At 42.4% G+C, this 18,853-nt stretch overlaps 1 pseudogene; it reads left to right on the top strand.

Moving 5' to 3' along the window:
* The first annotated feature begins 15,923 nt into the window (after positions 1 to 15,923).
* Positions 15,924 to 17,009, top strand: LOC133099632 (elongation factor 1-alpha 1-like; annotated as a pseudogene).
* Positions 17,010 to 18,853: the final 1,844 nt, after the last annotated feature.

The raw sequence follows: 18,853 nt of genomic DNA, 5'->3' as shown, positions 1-18,853 counted from the left end.
GCTGGAGAAACGCGCCCCGCTTCCGGAGCCGCAGGGCTCACAGCTCGGACCATCGGTGCCGGGAGCGCGGCCGTCACAGCCCCTTCAGCCGCTGCGGGGTGGGCGGCGGCGGTGGACGGAACCTCCCGGGAGAGGCTCCGGGCCCAGAACCTGCGGACGTGGGCGCGGTGGGTTTCACCAGCTTCCAGCGCACGGAATTGCCCAAAGCAGGCAGCTGACTTGGTGTCCCCAGCAAAGGAGCCAACTTCGCCTAGAGGCTGTTGCACAGACTCTCCAACCAGCAGGAAGAGGCCAGCACCTGCACTCCCGGTTCCCAGGCCGTGCATTAGTATATGGAGAATTTTCCAGTCCTAAGGGAGGGCTCCAGAGTTAGGCATCTCCAAACTGACGACCAAAGAAGGGGCTTGTGAAAACATCTTACTGTTTAAGAAACTGAATAGGAGGGGATGCCTTTAGTATTGGGTGCTATTTTTGAAAAGCTGGTCAAAGAAGGGGAGAACATAATTGATATGTGATGATGGTGACAACTCTTTTGAAATAGAACAGATGTTTATGTAAAAGTCGATGGTGTTGGAATAATATTGAAAGCTTTTCCTAACTTGACTTAATGTAAAATATATACAGAGAAACTAGAATCACTGCTTAAATTCCAGGTGCTCAGTGGGGTTTGGAGGGAGTAAACCTTAGAAGTGTAATTGTAAAACTAACATTAAAAAGCTAGAGGAAAAGAAGAGAAAAACTATGATAGTTTTATCAAATCACTTAATTTATTCCTTAAATTATCTTAAAACGTACAGGTGACTGGTAGTAACATACATAGATGGAGAACAAATTATTGCACAAGGGGACTTGCTGATTCTCTCTTCTTTATGGACTCTGGAGATGTTAAAATGTTATGAAAAGGAAGAGGCAGTAGAGAATGGCGCTATTGAAGTTGCCTGACATTTCTGGGGACAGAGAATTTGCCCTGGAAAGGAACATACCTTAAGGAGCACATGTATTTGCCATTGCCGCTAAGCACCTTGTAGGCCATAATAAGGAGGCTGGATTTTATTATAAGCGCAAGATTTATTCTAAACAGAGCGTTTGAAGCAAGGGAGTATATGACCTGATTTTTTAAAATCCCTGGCAGCTGTGTGGACCAAAACCTCTAGGGTATGAGAGTAGCTGCAGAGGGAGAAAGCGATTAGGCGGAGCTATTCCAGCTTTCCAAAGATGTGGAAGGCACAGCTTCCAGTGGTAGTGGTGGAGGTGTGAACACCGGTTGGATCCTGCATTTATTTTGAAAGACACGCCCACGAGCTTTGTTTACGGATGGGGAGTTCCAGAAACAAGAGAAAAAGAGGGCTCAGCGATGATTCCTGGGCTTTTGACTTGAGCGACTTGAGCAAGGATAAAGTCTTCCTTAACGGGTATGGGAAATCCAAGGAAGGAGTGGTGTGTGTGTGTGTGTGTGTGTGTGTGATTTCTACTTTTGACATGTTGACTTAGAGATACTAATCCACTCCAACTGAATGACAAGGAGTGAAGTGAAAGGATTCACATTCAATACATGATAGTGAATACCCAGGGAGGGTCAGGAAGGGACATAGGACTGGACATGGGAAGGAATAACATAGACCAAAGTGAAAGAGAGAGAGAGACAGAGAGACAGAGAGAGACAGAGAAGCTTGGACTTTATGATGGTAATGAGGTTGGCCATTAACTGAGAACTAAATTTGAGATGCAGTGAAAAGGAAAAGGAAAAAAGAATTCAAAGGGAGATAGCTCATCAGAAGACAAAGAAAAAGCCTGCCTTGTTTCCCCAGATCCTCTGTTTCTTAGGTGACATTTATATTTTTACCTCCCAATGGACTTTTGCCCATTTGTAATGGCATCTCAACCAGCACATGGTTCCTGCCAATCCCAGAGCATCCTGTCTCCCTGAGCCTAGCTAATAGCTGATGCTTTACTCCTTGTCTGTTTACTGGTCACTGGAATAGCAACTGAACCATAGGCTTGAAATAATTGGCCTGATACCATTTTAGGTGGCAGTCTTCCATTTCTGTCTTAAGTGTAAAACTGACCCCCACCAGAAAACTAACAGCCTAGAGTTGGCTGAATCAGGACCTATAGGTCCGTGGCAGAGCTCCAGCACTGCTTTCCCTTTCGAGGCTGTGCTCTGAAAGCTTCGATACAAACCCACTGCAACTTGGCAACAGTGACAGAGTAAGGATTGCTCAAGGAATCTGCTGAGCCACCAAGGAGACTTCACTTTCAGCTGATGCTGATATGATGCTGTTGAAATAGTTTGACATCCTTGAGAACAGGTGTTTGCCTTTGATAAGACTACACACTGCACAGTCCCTTGGACTCAGCACCTTGTTGGCAATATGTAATAAGTAGTCTGCATTTCATTATAAATGTGACAAGAATACGTCTAGCCAAGTCGCAGGTGGTTGGGTTATTTAACTGTCGTCAAACCCATAATGAGGTAAAGACCACTCACATGTTCTGGAGAGATGGGGATTCATCAAATACTAAAGCCAAGCCTGAGAGAGTCAGGGGACAAGGCCAGTGCTTTGGGATAGTGACTATTCCATGAATCCTGACAGATGTCTCTCCCCCCACCAACACTCAAAAAATCCTAACAGAGAGGGCTGATTTCTGTATTTAGTTGCAAACAACATGTTCTGGGAACAAAGAAGAGACTATTGCCTCTACCTGAGGAGAGTATGGGGGTGGGGGAAGAGAGAGAGAGGGATTTAGAGTTGAACTTGATAGGTGAGGGGTGAGGGGAACTGTCATCAGATATACAAAGGCAAAAGCAGCATGGAGGGCTAGAGCGTTGGCCTCTGGGGAGGAGTTGGGGATGAATGCCTGGATATCCTATTCCAGAACTGACCCTGAGCTATGCAAAAGCACAGAAGGGATGGTCTATTCCTCCTCTCCTATGAGTTCACAGTGGGCTCACCTCACTTTGGCTTAGAAGCTGTCCTCCTTTTCAAAAGAGGACAGGAGTGGGGTCTCTAAATTTCCAGAAACCACATAGGGTCAGCCCTGAAGGCCTAGCAGCTAAACTGTCTACAGAGACCCCTGGTCCATCCTATCCTAGGAAGACAGTGCACTCACGGAAGGGTAAAGCCCTCCCTCCCGGGACACCAGAGGCTCCAAGAAGGAGGCCGCCAGCAAGCCGGGATTTTTCTCTCTCCAGTAAAAGAAATACGAGGGTGGACGTTGCCTGGGGCTAAGAGACAGCGGTGAGCTGGATGGTTTCTTATCCTCTCTTGCACTCTGGGACTTGAAAACCCTGGGCTGTGCTGGTCTTTCGGCTCAGGGGATGGCTCAGGACTGGGCTGGGCCAGACTCAGGCCAAACTAAGAGGCCTAGACATCTGACTGTCTCCCTGAAGCTCCTCTCCTGGTGACTTGAGTTTCCAAGGAGTCTTATTTTATCAAGCGAATTCCTAGAAGGAAAACCACCCTACAGGGTTCCAGGCACCTGCAGGAATTTCAGGCTCTGAGGCCTGGAGATGGATGAACACTTCAGTCCAATCTATATCCCCAGTGGGGACTTATCTGGGTCGCATTTGATCTTCGCAGTCACCCCTTGATCTAGGTGTGACTTTTGCCCCCATTTCACAGATTACGAAACAGGATAGTTTGTCGGAGGCTACCGGTCTAGTTGGGGTGGGTGTAGGGGTGTCCAGGAGGAGTTTAACCTTAGAGCCTCACAGCTTCTTAGGACCCTGCGGGGAGACCTTAGGCAAGCTCCCTTGCCTCTTGTGGGGGGGGGGGGGAGTGTGTTCTTATTTCCCTATTTGTAAATTAAAGTGATTGCCCATTTGTGATTCTCCATCCATTCCTGTTCAGACTCATCACTTGAGTAGCATTTAAAAACCACAGATTCTGGGACTCAATCCCAGTGTAAGTTCAATAGGTCTGGGGTGAGTCTCCGTAACCTGCATCTTTTAACAAGTAGAGGCATCAACAGATCTGCCTGAGAAACTCAGACCAGTGCTTCGCAAAGTTTACGCTGCATCAAGATCCTCTGGGGAGCTTGTTGAAACACATTCCTGAGCTCCTGTGAGATCCTGATTCCATAAGGCTAGAGTGTGGCCAGGTGCATTTCTCAAGAGCTGATGCCAATGCTGCTGGTGACCATCTTTCTTCATTGAACAAAACTACTTTAAGAAAAAAAAAAAAAAAAAAACTACTCTAAGGACTTTACAAATATTAACTAATTTTATCCTCATAACAGCCATAGGAGGCAGCTACAGTCATCCCCATTTCAAAGGAAACTGTCTCCACAGAGACATCAAGCAATTGGCCTCAAGACACACAGCTCTTAGCAGAGCCTGGATGACCCACCAAGCAGTCGGCACGTGACTTCCCTCCCCCCACCTCCCCCCTACTCTCCCCCCTCCCCCCCAGGCATTGCTTCTCTGCTATTGTTCTAATCAGCTTCCACTACCCCAGCCCACCTCAGCACTTCCCGGGGCTGCTCCATTCCAGTCCCGCTCCCCGATGCCCCAACCTATCCCTCTGTGACCCTCCCTCACTGCTCCTGGGACTGAGATCTGCTCGGACAGCCCCTTTCCAGGTCCGCCCCGGCACACTAGCAGAGCCGGAAAGAACCTCGCCCAGCCCTAGAGCAGCTAGTACTCGCTGCGGGCAAAAGCTTCTTCAGGGCGGATGGAGTTCCGCGTGCGGCCTGCAGATGGCGCCGGAGGATCAGCCTGAGGAACGGAGAGGGGGAAGGAGGCGGGGGAAAGCGGAGGTGGGTGAGAATTGACAGTCATGACGGCCAATGGCAGCATGGTGTGGTTTGCGCAACTTCCGTGCTCTGGCCCCCAAGAGCTTCCCACCCTTTTAGGGGGCTGCAATTGTGGCAGGGAACTGAGAGGTGGAGGTGCCACATGCTGCGTCACGTGGTCCCTGAGTGTACCCCTGTTAGTCCAAGGTTGCAATAGCTCATGGGGGCTCAACCTTTTTTTTTTTTCCCCGCAACTTATCTTCCTCTCAGTTCACTAAGGCTCATCTCACCAGTCTCTGGCAAACTTGTGTCTCCATCACTCTGGGTCCTTGTGGTTTTGGTAAAAGGCATCGTGGGCGCAAAGCCGGCGCCGCTACCTGTCATTGTCTTAGCGGCTATTTCCCGCACTGACAGTGCGGAGCGGGCTGCCTGGCGGGTGGGGATGAGGAGAGCAGAGAGATGGAAGGTGGGAACCACCCCCTAAACGCCAGGCATTGTGTTTTGGTGTTTTCCACAGGATTGTCTCATTTCATCATCTTTGTCTTTAATCCATTTCCTGTTTCACAGATGAGGGAACAAGGTGAATAAATTGCCCGTGGGCAGTCCTTGGATGATCTTGACTCCTGTCAGACGCCAACGCCCAAGGTCTTTTTACTGTGCCAAGGCTGCCTTTGCAGCGTTTCAGTGCATGCAGTTCCGGTAAATCACCTCTCCCCACATTGATTCACTCTTCCGACCATCTATTCATCTATTCATTTATTAGGGACCCATCCGCAAGGCATAGGCCTAGTTGCTATTAAAAATACCAAAAAAAAAAAAAAAAAAAAAAAGAACTCTGCTATGAAGTAGAGGAGATAAAAAAGATATATACAGGAGATTAAAAAAAAGATATACACGGAATATTGATACCTATTTTGTTCCAGATAATATGATGGTGTCTGAAGACAAAGACATGGATAAAATCTACCCTTGCCTTTCAGGAGGCCTTAGGCAGGAGTAATCTCTGAACTTTTAATTTCCCACCCCTACGATTTTCAACAAACTGAGCATCCACTCCATATATATTATTTATGTTATATATGTATATATTCTTTTGTAATTGATACATTAAATGTTAGCTCACTTAATTCTTATCTTGGGGGTGAAAATATAAATGGAGGTGGAAGTATTTTTTTCATTCACTCCAGTGGACCATCTTGGGCACTTCCTGGAGAGCTTCCTTGATCTGGAACCCCCAGCCCTGGTACATGCCTGACTCTCTCCCTTCTTTCTTTAGATCTCTGTTAAATGCCAGGTTTCCAGAGAGGCCTTCCCTGACCACTCCCTATAAAATATTGTCCTCTCCTCCTCTGTCATCTTCTGTCCCCTTATCCCAATATTTCATATACTACATTTCACTCTATAGTAAATATCATTATTTTTTGTTAGTTTAGTTTTTGTCTCCTTGCGCTAGAATGTAAGCTTCTAAGAACAACAGGGTCCTACTGTATAGCACAGGGAACTATATTCAATATCCTGTGATAAACCATAATGAAAAAGAATATGAATAAGAATATATATATGTATAACTGAGTCACTTTGCTGTACAGTGGAAATTAACACAGCATTGTAACTCAACTATACGTCAATAAAATTAAAAAAAAAAAAAGAATGAAAGCTTCAAGAGGGGCAGGAAGGAGTCCTGAACACTGGGGGCTTTGAGATGAAAGCAACAAAGCCAGAGGGTTGGGGATAGAGGGAGAAAGCCTTGCCCAGTGCATCCTGAAACCCCCTGGGCTGTGGTGGGAGTAGGGGGAATATGGGGACTGTTTATTCACGCCTCTCCTGATTGCTGCATTCTTGCAATGCTCAGGGCCAGTATCACCCAGCCCTTCCCTCTCCCCCAGTTATCTATAGTCTCCCCTTCTTCTCTCTGATTTTTAGTGAGGAATTGCACATTTTTAGTCCTCACCCCCACAGGTAGCAAAGGTAAAGGTCTGATACACAAAGACTCTGCTGTTTGATTCTCTCAGCATCTTCTCACTTAAGACGTTTGTGGTTGTAGAAAGTGTTCTGGCTTAGGAGCCGGAAGATCTCATCTCTGTAACTGGATTTGCCCCTGAAGAAAAGAGTAAAGGGGATGGTTGAACACCCTATTCCCACACTATCTGACTTCCAGCCCATACACAGGAGCCAAGGACACCTAGGAGTTGATCTTGGATTGAGCTTCTTACCCAAACTGTGTCCTGAACTAATGAGAAATGAGGAATCCTGCACGGTTGCCTGTTTCTGTGTAATGTAAGGAGAACATGCTGAGAAACCTACACAGAGTGTAGAGATTTTTATTATGATTTATAATCAGCTGCACCCAGCTGATCTCATCCTTGGTGCACCCTGGCTGCACCAAGGATGAGAACCACACACCCCTGAAGACCTAGGGTGGACAGCACAGTATAAAGTGGAGTGCACTGACATGCACTAGCTTCCCTGTACTGACATGGTGCACACCCATGCCAGCCTCACCTCTGGCCAGCTCTTTGCAGTCTTACACCATTTTATAAACTTGAAGTTGGATTAAACTCTATTTTATCCTATGATTTTGATTGTTACTCCCTATCTGAGCCCCCCCACCCCATTACTAGTCACCCGCTTCTTACTAGCTACGTGACCTGAACAGGTTACCTTCTTTTTTGAGCCTCAATTTCCTTTCATTTAGAATGGAAAAAAAAAAAAAATTGGTTATTCTAAAACATGGGGTCACAGGGTGTCAGTCCCCTGCAGGTCAAAGAAAGATATTGTGGATTTGGAAGACTTCAGAAATTATATCACTAACATACTCATACGTAGAAAATACTAGAGTAAGAATTCTAACCAAACATCAAATAAATAGGAGCAGAGACCTCAGTTAGGAGCAGAAAAAAAGGAGAGCAAACAGTGGTGAGCAAAAGAATCTGGCAAATTTTATCTATATAGTTAAATCTAAACGGACAGTGATAGACACTCTGGGAATGTGTAATAAAAGTTTTAAAAAGGGATTCTTTAAGTGGAAGTGACTCACTGCAAGGGAAATTCTACGATATCTGGAGCTGAAACATTCAGGGTTTGGCTCAGGGGGACCACAGGTAGAGGGGTAGTGCATTTTGTCTCACCCGTCATACTCTTCTGGATGTGGGGAGGGAGATGAATAGGGGAAATGAATCTTTTGGAGAGATATCATCTTATTGGGATGCAAGTGGAAGCAGAGGGAGAGTAACTGGTACTTTGCCCATCTATAATACAAGCGAATTTTTGTTCAGCTGTGAGCACTAGGAAAAATACTATTGACTGAATAAAAAGCTAATAAGAGAATGTGATGAATAAGCAAATCATAAGATTCCTTAGTGGAGGCAATATCCCCACTAAAAAACAGCCCTTATCTTTTCAATAGACACAGGGTACAATCTTCAAAAGAGAAAAAGCATATACAGGGGAAATAAATTAATTTTCACCCCATTCTCAAGACACTACCTTTCCTGGGATAATTGATGACTATACAAGCATAATAACTCCTTTTCAACATATTTCACAGCAGCTGAGCAGTTCAGTGTTCATACATAAGAAGACTGGCTGATCTGGCAGGAAATGAAAAGTTTTACCTTAGATATATTTCTCATGAATAGTTTTTAGGCGGTCAGTGAGTATGCTCAAAAAGGGATTCACAAACCTCTATAATACATGAGTTTGGGACACAGAAAGCTAAAGATTTGGACTAAGTTTAGATGAGATCAGGAGCCAAAGAGGCTAGCAGAGGTGTGTGTGTGTGTGTGTGTGTGTGTGTTCATATAGGGATAGGTGGGTAGCCGTTAGGCTGCTAGTGAGGTGCCACGATCTCCAGGTCCTGGAGTAGGTCCTTGGGAAGACAAACTCTTCTAAAAAGTTGGTGCCCTTACCATTTTAAAATATTTTTATTATTACTCCTGGGCATCATTGTTCAATTTTAAAAAATATCTCGCACAGGCTACTATTCCCATGGTGACAAGGCAAGGCTTGGTTGCCAAGAGCTTCTGTTGGACTGCCCCTAATTTTTCTTTGTGAGAACAAGGTGCTTCTTCAGGGTAAGGAAGGGAGGTGGGAAGGTCCCTAGTAACCTACTCCCTCTCCCTGTTCAAAGGACTCTAAAAGAGCACAGCAGAGACAGTCCACTGGGATCAACTTTAGTGCTTCCCATACTCCTGAGCTGAGGCTTTCCCTGAAGGTAAAGGAAAAGACTGTTCACTGGGTCATGGGAAAATTCATATGTAAAGCCCAAGACTCAGGTACTATTCAGGGGAGTTTGTATCCACGGTAAAGTAGGATTGGCCCAGGTTCATATGACTGCAAGGGCAACAGTATAAGGCAAATATGAAGGAACTGATATGATGTGGAGGGTGGGACCAGCCTGGGAGAAAGAGTGGAAAGGGAGAAAGCTAGGTGGAGAGGGTGAACCAAACACGTGTCCGTCTTCTTCAGACCAATAATTATATGAAATAATGGAAAAAATAAAAAGAAACAAAAACAGAATAAATCTGCCCCAATAAGGTACTGTCATGGAGCCTGAAATTTTGAGTAGACCGATGAACATACAGGAAACACCAGATTGAAACACTTATGGGACCAGACTGCTGTGAAGATAGGAACTGTAAAAAAACTTCAAATTTAGGCATGATGGAAGTTGGGTGGGAGATGGCCTAGGATATCTAGTCAATCCCTGTTTCTCCTCCATCCTCACATCCCTATTTCTCCTAAGCAGCATTTATCCACAGGCAAAAGTGATGAGTGTCAGCACCAGGCTAGAGATACAAATCTTGCCCAACAGGTAGTTGATGAGCACAAGCAGGGACCAGAAATAAGACTTAGAAACAAGTTTCCAGTGCCCCCCATGTGGACGCACAACCCTCGCCTCCCCCAGGGGCCCTGTAGGTCAGCTATGATGAACAGGCAAACAGATGAACGGTTCTCAAACACAGAAGTAGAAAACCAGAAACCACAAAAAATTCAAGTTATAATGGTATTGTATAAATCCAACTTTAAAAAAAATTACTCGATCTGTCATTTTCTGGGGAAAGTGTCCTGAATTTTCCCGCTATGACTGTGGCTTTACCAATCTCTCTCTGTATGTCTATATATTCTGTAGCTGTCTTGTGTAGTTAGGAAGATGCATGACCTATCTTGTGGGTGGACTCTGTGTTTATCAGATGTTCACCTTAAGTTTTTTTTTTTGCCGATATTGATGTTATTAGCTTGTTTTTAGTTTAACATTTGTCTAATGTATCTTTTTTCCATCCTTTTAACCCTCACATGTTTGTTTCAGATGTGCCTTAGTATGGATTGGATGTTTTTGTGCCTCCCCCTCCCAAATTTATGAGATGAAGCCCTAACCCCCAATGTAATGATTTTTGGAGGTGGGGCATGTTTAAATGAGGTCATGAAGGTGGAGCCCCCACGATGGGATTGGTGTCCTTCTAAGCAGGGGACAAGAAACTACAGCCCTCTCTCTCATCCTCTTTCTTTCTCCACCATGTGAGGACATAGTTAGAGGGCAACCATCAGTAAGCCAAGAGAAGAGGCTCAGCTTAAATCTACATTGTTGGCACCTAAATCTTGGACTTCTCAGACTCCAGAACACTGAGAAATAAATTTCTGTTAAGTTACCTAGTCTATGGAATTCTTTTATGGCAGCCTGAGCAGACTAATATGCATCTTGGACTTTGCTTTTAACTCAATATACGAGAGACCTGCATTTTAATAGGAAAATTAATCCACCTACTTTTATTGTGATTATTGATAATTTTATGCTTATTTTTGCCATATTAAAAAAATCTGGAGTCCCTCCCATCAAGCCTCTTAGATAGCCTCATCCACTAGAGGGCAGACAGCAGAAGCAAGAAGAACTACAATTCTGCAGCCTGTGGAACAAAAACCACATTCACAGAAAGATAGACAAGATGAAAAGGCAGAGGGCTATATACCAGATGAAGGAACGAGATAAAACCTCAGAAAAACAACTAAATGAAGTGGAGATAGGCAACCTTCCAGAAAAAGAGTTCAGAATAATGATAGTGAAGATGATCCAGGACCTTGGAAAAAGAATGGAAGCAAAGATCGAGAAGATGCAACAAATGTTTAACAAAGACCTAGAAGAATTAAAGAACAAACAGACAGGGATGAACAATACAATAACTGAAATGAAAAATACAACAGAAGGAATCAATAGCAGAATAACTGTGGCAGAAGAACGGATAAGTGACCTGGAAGACCAAATGGTGGAGTTCACTGCTGCAGAACAGACTAAAGAAAAAAGAATGAAAAGAAATGAAGACAGCCTAAGAGACCTCTGGGACAACATTAAACGCAACAACATTCGCATTATAGGGGTCCCAGAAGGAGAAGAGAGAGAGAAAGGACCCGAGAAAATCTTTGAAGAGATTATAGTCGGAAACTTCCCTAAAATGGGAAAGGAAATAGCCACCCAAGTCCAGGAAGCACAGCGAGTCCCATACTGGATAAACCCAAGGAGAAATATGCCGAGACACATAGTAATCAAATTGGCAAAAATTAAAGACAAAGAAAAATTATTGAAAGCAGCAAGGGAAAAATGGCAAGTAACATACAAGGGAACTTCCATAAGGTTAACAGCTGATTTCTCAGCAGAAACTCTACAAGCCAGAAGGGAGTGGCATGATATACTTAAAGTGATGAAAAGGAAGAACCGACAACCAAGATTACTCTACCCAGCAAGGATCTCCTTGAGATTCGATGGAGAAATCAAAAGCTTTACAGACAAGCAAAAGCTAAGAGAATTCAGCACCACCAAACCAGCTCTACAACAAATGCTAAAGGAACTTCTCTAAGTGGGAAACACAAGAGAAGAAAAGGACCTACAAAAACAAACCCAAAACAATTAAGAAAATGGTCATAGGAACATACATATAGATAATTACCTTAAACGTGAATGGATTAAATGCTCCAACCCAAAGACACAGGCTCGCTGAATGGATACAAAAACAAGACCCATCTATATGCTGTCTACAAGAGACCCACTTCAGACCTAGGGACACAAACAGATTGAGAGTCAGGGGATAGAAAAAGATATTCCATGCAGATGGAAATCAAAAGAAAGCTGGAGTAGCTATATTCATATCAGATAAAATAGACTTTAACATAAAGAATGTTACAAGAGACAAGGAAGGACACTACATAATGATCAAGGGATCAATCCAAGAAGATATAACAATTATAAATATATATACACCCAACATAGAAGCACCTCAATACATAAGGCAACTGCTAACAGCTATAAAAGAGGAAATCGACAGTAACACAATAATAGTGGGGGACTTTAACACCTCACTTACACCAATGGACAGATCATCCAAAATGAAAATAAATAAGGAAACAGAAGCTTTAAATGACACAATAGACCAGATAGATTTAATTGATATTTATAGGACATTCCATCCAAAACCAGCAGATTACACTTTCTTCTCAAGTGCGCACGGAACATTCTCCAGGATAGATCACTTCTTGGGTCACAAATCAAGCCTCAGTAAATTTAAGAAAATTGAAATCATATCAAATATCTTTTTTGACCACAATGCTATGAGATTAGAAATGAATTACAGGGAAAAAAACATGAAAAGCACAAACACACACTACCTAAAGAAGCAAGAAAAATCTCAAGTAAACAATCTAACCTTACACCTAAAGGAACTAGAGAAAGAAGAACAAACAAAACCCAAAGTTAGCAGAAGGAAAGAAATCATAAAGTTCAGAGCGGAAATAAATGAAATAGAAACAAAGAAAACAATAGCAAAGATCAATAAAACTAAAAGCTGGTTCTTTGAGAAGATAAACAAAATTGATAAGCCATTAGCCAGACTCATCAAGAAAAAGAGGGAGAGGACTCAAATCAATAAAATCAGAAATGAAAAAGGAGAAGTTACAACAGACACCGCAGAAATACAAAGCATCCTAAGAGACTACTACAAGCAACTCTATGCCAATAAAATGTACAACCTGGAAGAAATGGACAAATTCTTAGAAAGGTATAACCTTCCAAGACTGAACCAGGAAGAAACAGAAAATATGAACAGACCAATCACAAGTAATGAAATTAAAACTGTGATTAAAAATCTTCCAACAAACAAAAGTCCAGGACCAGATGGCTTCATAGGTGAATTCTATCAAACATTTAGAGAAGAGCTAACACCCATCCTTCTGAAATTCTTCCAAAAAATTGCAGAGGAAAGAACACTCCAAAACTCATTCTATGAGGCCACCATCACCCTGATACCAAAACCAGACAAAGATACTACAAAAAAAGAAAATTACAGACCAATATCACTGATGAATATAGATGCAAAAATCCTCAACAAAATACTAGCAAACAGAATCCAACAACACATTAAAAGGATCATACACCACAATCAAGTGGGATTTATCCCAGGGATGCAAGGATTCTTCAATATACGCAAATCAATCTATGTGATACACCATATTAACAAATTGAAGACTAAAAACCATATGATCATCTCAATAGATGCAGAAAAAGCTTTTGACAAAATTCAACACCCATTTATGATAAAAACTCTCCAGAAAGTGGGCATAGAGGGAACCTACCTCAACATAATAAAGGCCATATACGACAAACCCACAGCAAACATCATTCTCAACGGTGAAAAACTGAAAGCATTTCCTCTAAGATCAGGCACAAGACAAGGATGCCCACTCTCACCACTATTATTCAACATAGTTTTGGAAGTCCTAGCCACGGCAATCAGAGAAGAAAAAGAAATAAAAGGAATACAAATTGGAAAAGAAGAAGTAAAACTGTCACTGTTCGCAGATGACATGATACTATACATAGAGAATCCTAAAAATGCCACCAGAAAACTACTAGAGCTAATCAATGAATTTGGTAAAGTTGCAGGATACAAAATTAATGCACAGAAATCTCTTGCATTCCTATAAACTAATGATGAAAAATCTGAAAGAGAAATTATGGAAACGCTCCCATTTACCATTGCAACAAAAAGAATAAAATACCTAGGAATAAACCTACCTAGGGAGGCAAAAGACCTGTATGCAGAAAACTATAAGACATTGATGAAAGAAATTAAAGATGATACCAAGATGGAGAGAAATACCATGTTCTTGGATTGGAAGAATCAATATTGTGAAAATGACTATACTACCCAAAGCAATCTACAGATTCAATGCAATTCCTATCAAATTACCAATGGCATTTTTTACGGAACTAGAACAAATCATCTTAAAATTTGTATGGAGACACAAAAGACCCCGAATAGCCAAAGAAGTCTTGAGGGGAAAAAAATGGAGCTGGAGGAATCAGGCCCCCTGACTTCAGAGTATACTACAAAGCCACAGTAATCAAGACAATATGGTACTGGCACAAAAACAGAAACATAGATCAATGGAACAAGATAGAAAGCCCAGTGATACACCCACACACCTATGGTCAACTAATCTATGACAAAGGAGGCAAAGATATACAATGGAGAAAAGACAGTCTCTTCAATAAGTGGTGCTGGGAAAACTGGACAGCTACATGCAAAAGAATGAAATTAGAATACTCCCTAACACCATACACAAAAATAAACTCAAAATGGATTCGAGACCTAAATGTAAGACCAGACACTACAAAACTCTTAGAGGAAAACATAGGAAGAACACTCTTTGACATAAATCACAGCAAGATCTTTTTTGATCCACCTCCTAGAGTAATGGAAATAAAAACAAAAATAAACAAATGGAACCTAATGAAACTTCAAAGCTTTTGTACAGCAAAGGAAACCATAAACAAGACAAAAAGACAACCCTCAGAATGGGAGAAAATATTTGCAAAAGAATCAACAGACAAAGGATTAATCTCCAAAATATATAAACAGCTCATTCAGCTCAATATTAAAGAAACAAACAACCCAATCCAAAAATGAGCAGAAGACCTAAATAGACATTTCTCCAAAGAAGACATACAGATGGCCAAGAAGCATATGAAAAGATGCTCAACATCACTAATTATTAGAGAAATGCAAAACAAAACTACAATGAGGTATCACCTCACACCAGTTAGAATGGGCATCATCAGAAAATCTACAAACAAATGCTGGAGAGGGTGTGGAGAAAAGGGAACCCTCTTGCACTGTTGGTGGGAATGTAAATTGATACAGCCACTATGGAGAACAGTATGGAGGTTCCTTAAAAAACTAAAAATAAAATTACCATATGACCCAGCAATCCCACTACTGGGCATATACCCAGAGAAAACCGTAATTCAAAAAGACACATGCACCCCAATGTTCATTGCAGCACTATTTACAATAGCCAGGTCATGGAAGCAACCTAAATGCCCATTGACAGACGAGTGGATAAAGAAAGGTGTGGTACATATATACAATGGAATATTACTCAGCCATAAAAAGGAACGAAATTGAGTCATTTGTTGAGACATGGATGGATCTAGAGACTGTCATACAGAGTGAAGTAAGTCAGAAAGAGAAAAACAAATATCGTATATTAACGCATGTATGTGGAACCTAGAAAAATGGTACAGATGAACCGGTTTGCAGGGCAGAAGTTGAGACACAGATGTAGAGAACAAACGTATGGACGCCAAGGGGGGAAAACCACGGTGGGGTGGGGATGGTGGTGTGCTGAATTGGGTGATTGGGATTGACATGTATACACTGATGTGTATAAAACTGATGAGTGATTAAAAAAAAAAATAGTGCCCATTATGGGAGAGATGCCAAATTACAATGGATTCAAAAGTATGTAATGGGGCCTTACGTACACAACACCATCCAGCGAGTCAATCAGAATTGCATGATTTGTGCTAAAAATAAACCCAAAGACTGCTGTTGGACCTCCCCAGATGAGGACCCAACATAGGAACCTGTGCCACTGAGGACTGGACTCAAATGCCTTGAGCTGCAGGAGATTTCAGATACCTGCCAGTATTTGTGGATACTTTTTCAGGATGGGTGGAAGCGTATCCCACCTGGACAGAAAGTCTCTGAAGAGGATGCCTGGGTCTTGAACAAACTGAAAGCTGAATGTGAGTGTGGTATCACCATTGATATCTCCCTGTGGAAATTCGAGACCAGCAAGTACTATGTGACCATCACTGATGCTCCAAGACACAGAGACTTTATCAAAAACATGCTGACTTTATCGAAAACATGTTGACCCAGGCTGACTATGCTATCCTGATTGTTGCTGCTGGTGTTGGTGAATTTGAAGCAGTTATCTCCAAGAATGGGCAGACCCGTGAACATACCCTTCTGGCTTATACTCTGGGTGTGAAACAGCTAGCTGTTGGAGCTAACAGCTAGTTGTTGGAGCTAACAACAGATTCCACAGAGCCACCCTACAGCCAGAAGAGATATGAGGAGGTTGCTAAGTAAGTCAGCACCTACATTAAGAAAATTGGCTACAACCCTGACACAGTAGCATTTGTACCAATTTCTGGCTGGAATAGTGACAACATGCTGGAGCCAAGTGCTAGCATGCCTTGGTTCAAGGGATGGACAGTCAGCCCTAGAGATGGCAATGTCAGTAGCACCATGCTGCTTGAAGCTCTGGATTGCATCCTGCCACCAATTCATCCAACTGACAAGTCCTTGTGTCTGCCCCTCCAGGACATCTACAAAATTGGTATTGGTACTGTCCCTCTGGGTCGAGGGGAGACTGGTGTTCTCAAACCTAGCATGGTGGTCACCTTTGCTCCAGTCAACATTACAACTAAAGTAAAGTCTGTTGAAATGCACCATGAAGCTTTGAGTAAAGCCCTTCCTGGTGACAGTGTGGGCTTCAACGTCAAGAACATGTCTGTCAAAGATGTTCATCATGGCAATGTGGTTGGTGACAGCAAAAATGACGCACTGATGGAAACAGGTGGCTTCCAGCTCAAGTGATTATCTTGAACCATATCAGTGCTGGATATTCACCTGTGCTGGATTGTCACACAGCTCACATTGCTTGCAAGTTTGCTGAGCTGAAGGAGAAGACTGATCATCGTTCTGGGAAAAAGCTGGAAGATAGCCCCAAATTCTTGAAATCTGGTGATGCTGCTATCGTTGATATGGTTCCTGGCAAGCCCATGTGTGTTGAGAGCTTCTCTATCCTCCTCTGGTCATTTTGGTGTTTGTGACATGATACAGATGGTTGCTGTGGCTATCATCAAAGCAGTGGATAAGAAGGCAGCTGGAGTTGGCAAGGTCACCAAGTCTGCCCAGAAAGCTCAGAGGGCTAAATGAATATTATCCCCAATATCTGCCACCCCAGTCTTAATCAGTGGTGGAAGAATGGTCTCAGAACTGTTTGTCTCAATTAGCCATTAAAATTTAAAATAAAAGACTGGTGAATGATTAACAATGCATGATAAAACTTTCAAAAGGGAAGGAGAATGCTTTGTGGACCACTTGTTTTGTGTGTAGCAGTTTTTAAAATTAGCACTTTAGAAAATCACACACATAAATAAAAAATCAGTACTTTTTAATTGGTTAAAGCCCTCCTGAAGGAAATTGTCCCCTGATTTGGATTAAGGCATTGGAACAACATTCATCCTGGAGACCTCAATCAACAGGAAAAACTGAGAAAATGAATATTAATTTAACTTGGGATACAGCCTTGCCAGCTGCCCTGTTATGGATCAGTGGCTCCCAGAAGCAGGCTTAAATTAAGCCCCTTTGAAATATTGTATGATAGGCCATTCCAGGTGTCTGCCTGGGTAGGAGAATCCATAAATGCTCTAAAAGAAGTAGCAGTTGCCAAATATGGTAGAACATTGAGCACTAAACTAAACTCTGTTCATGAGGTCAGCCTATCCAACTGAAGTAAATGGTAATTTCATTGTAGCTGGAGAAGCATCAACCTATTTGTTTATTTTTGTCCAAATAAATAGCATAGGAATTTAGTATATGTATTGGGAACTGGAACCAAAACTCCAAGTTCAATAACAAATTAGACAACAAAATGCTAAGGGATTTCATCAGATTCAAATAGTTGTAGATAAAAAAGGAAAGAGGATTTTACTACTGACTAAAGATTCTAAGGAATATTCATCGCCCCCATTCAGCAGAAAGTAGCCAGAGTGGTCTTCATCCCTTTCCCCACAAGATTGTGGAATGGACACTGACAGTGGGGAACTGTGATAGGGAACAACCTTTGTATTCTATTATAAGTTAATCACAAAAGAGATGTTGCCTATAAGCTTAAATTATACATAATGGCCCATCTCTGGGAACCCTGCCTCCCAGATAATGAGCATGAAGCTAAAATACCTTTGTTAAGCTCCCAGGAAACATCCTGACCAGGTCCACCTGTGAATGACTGCAGGAAGGAAGAAATTAACACATCCTCTCCAGAGACTGACTGGAACCAGGAAATGTTTGGCTTTAGTCCCTCTCCTTTTAGTATAAAAGAAGCCTGAATTCTAACTCAGGCAAGATGGTTCTTTGGGACACAAGTCCACTATTTTTTGGTTTGTTGGCTTTCCAAATAAAGCTGCTATTCCTCGCCCCAACAACTTGTCTCTCGATTTATTGCCCTATTGTGCTGTGAGCAGTACGAGCTTGGACATGGTAATGTTATCTTCTAGACCTTACTCTATAACTTCTGAAAGTCAGCCATTATTTGTACTTTTATTCCCTTATGTATAAAATATTTTTTCTCTGGCTACTTTTAAGGTTATATCTTTAAATGGGGTTCTCAGTAGTTTAAATATATGCCCAGGTGTGGAGTTCCTTCTGTTTATTCTGTTTGAGGTTTACTGAGCTTATTCTAAGGGGGAGAATTCTAAACCCTTTAGTCTTTCCAAGTAATTTCTTTACTTATGGTAAAAAAAAAAAAAAAAAAAAAGAGCTCTGATTCTATACATCAAATCTAAACAATAGTTGTCCCTTGCTTTTGCTGCAGGTATTTATGAAAGGGAAGAGAAGGAAATAGGTATTTCTTGTAGCGATCCACCTGCCTCCCCAGTTCTTAGCCAGCTGGTTTCACAGATCAGAGTTGCTGAGTGTTGGCAGGACCTTTAGGACCAGAAAGCAGCTCAGCCTTCTGGAAAAAGAGCCTCAGGAGGCACTCTGCCAATGTTTCAATG

Source organism: Eubalaena glacialis, chromosome 10 (genome assembly GCF_028564815.1).
Source record: "Eubalaena glacialis isolate mEubGla1 chromosome 10, mEubGla1.1.hap2.+ XY, whole genome shotgun sequence".
Lineage (NCBI taxonomy): Eukaryota > Metazoa > Chordata > Mammalia > Artiodactyla > Balaenidae > Eubalaena > Eubalaena glacialis.
The sequence above is the reverse complement of the archived record's forward strand: the minus strand, read 5'-3'. Positions and strand labels throughout refer to the sequence as shown.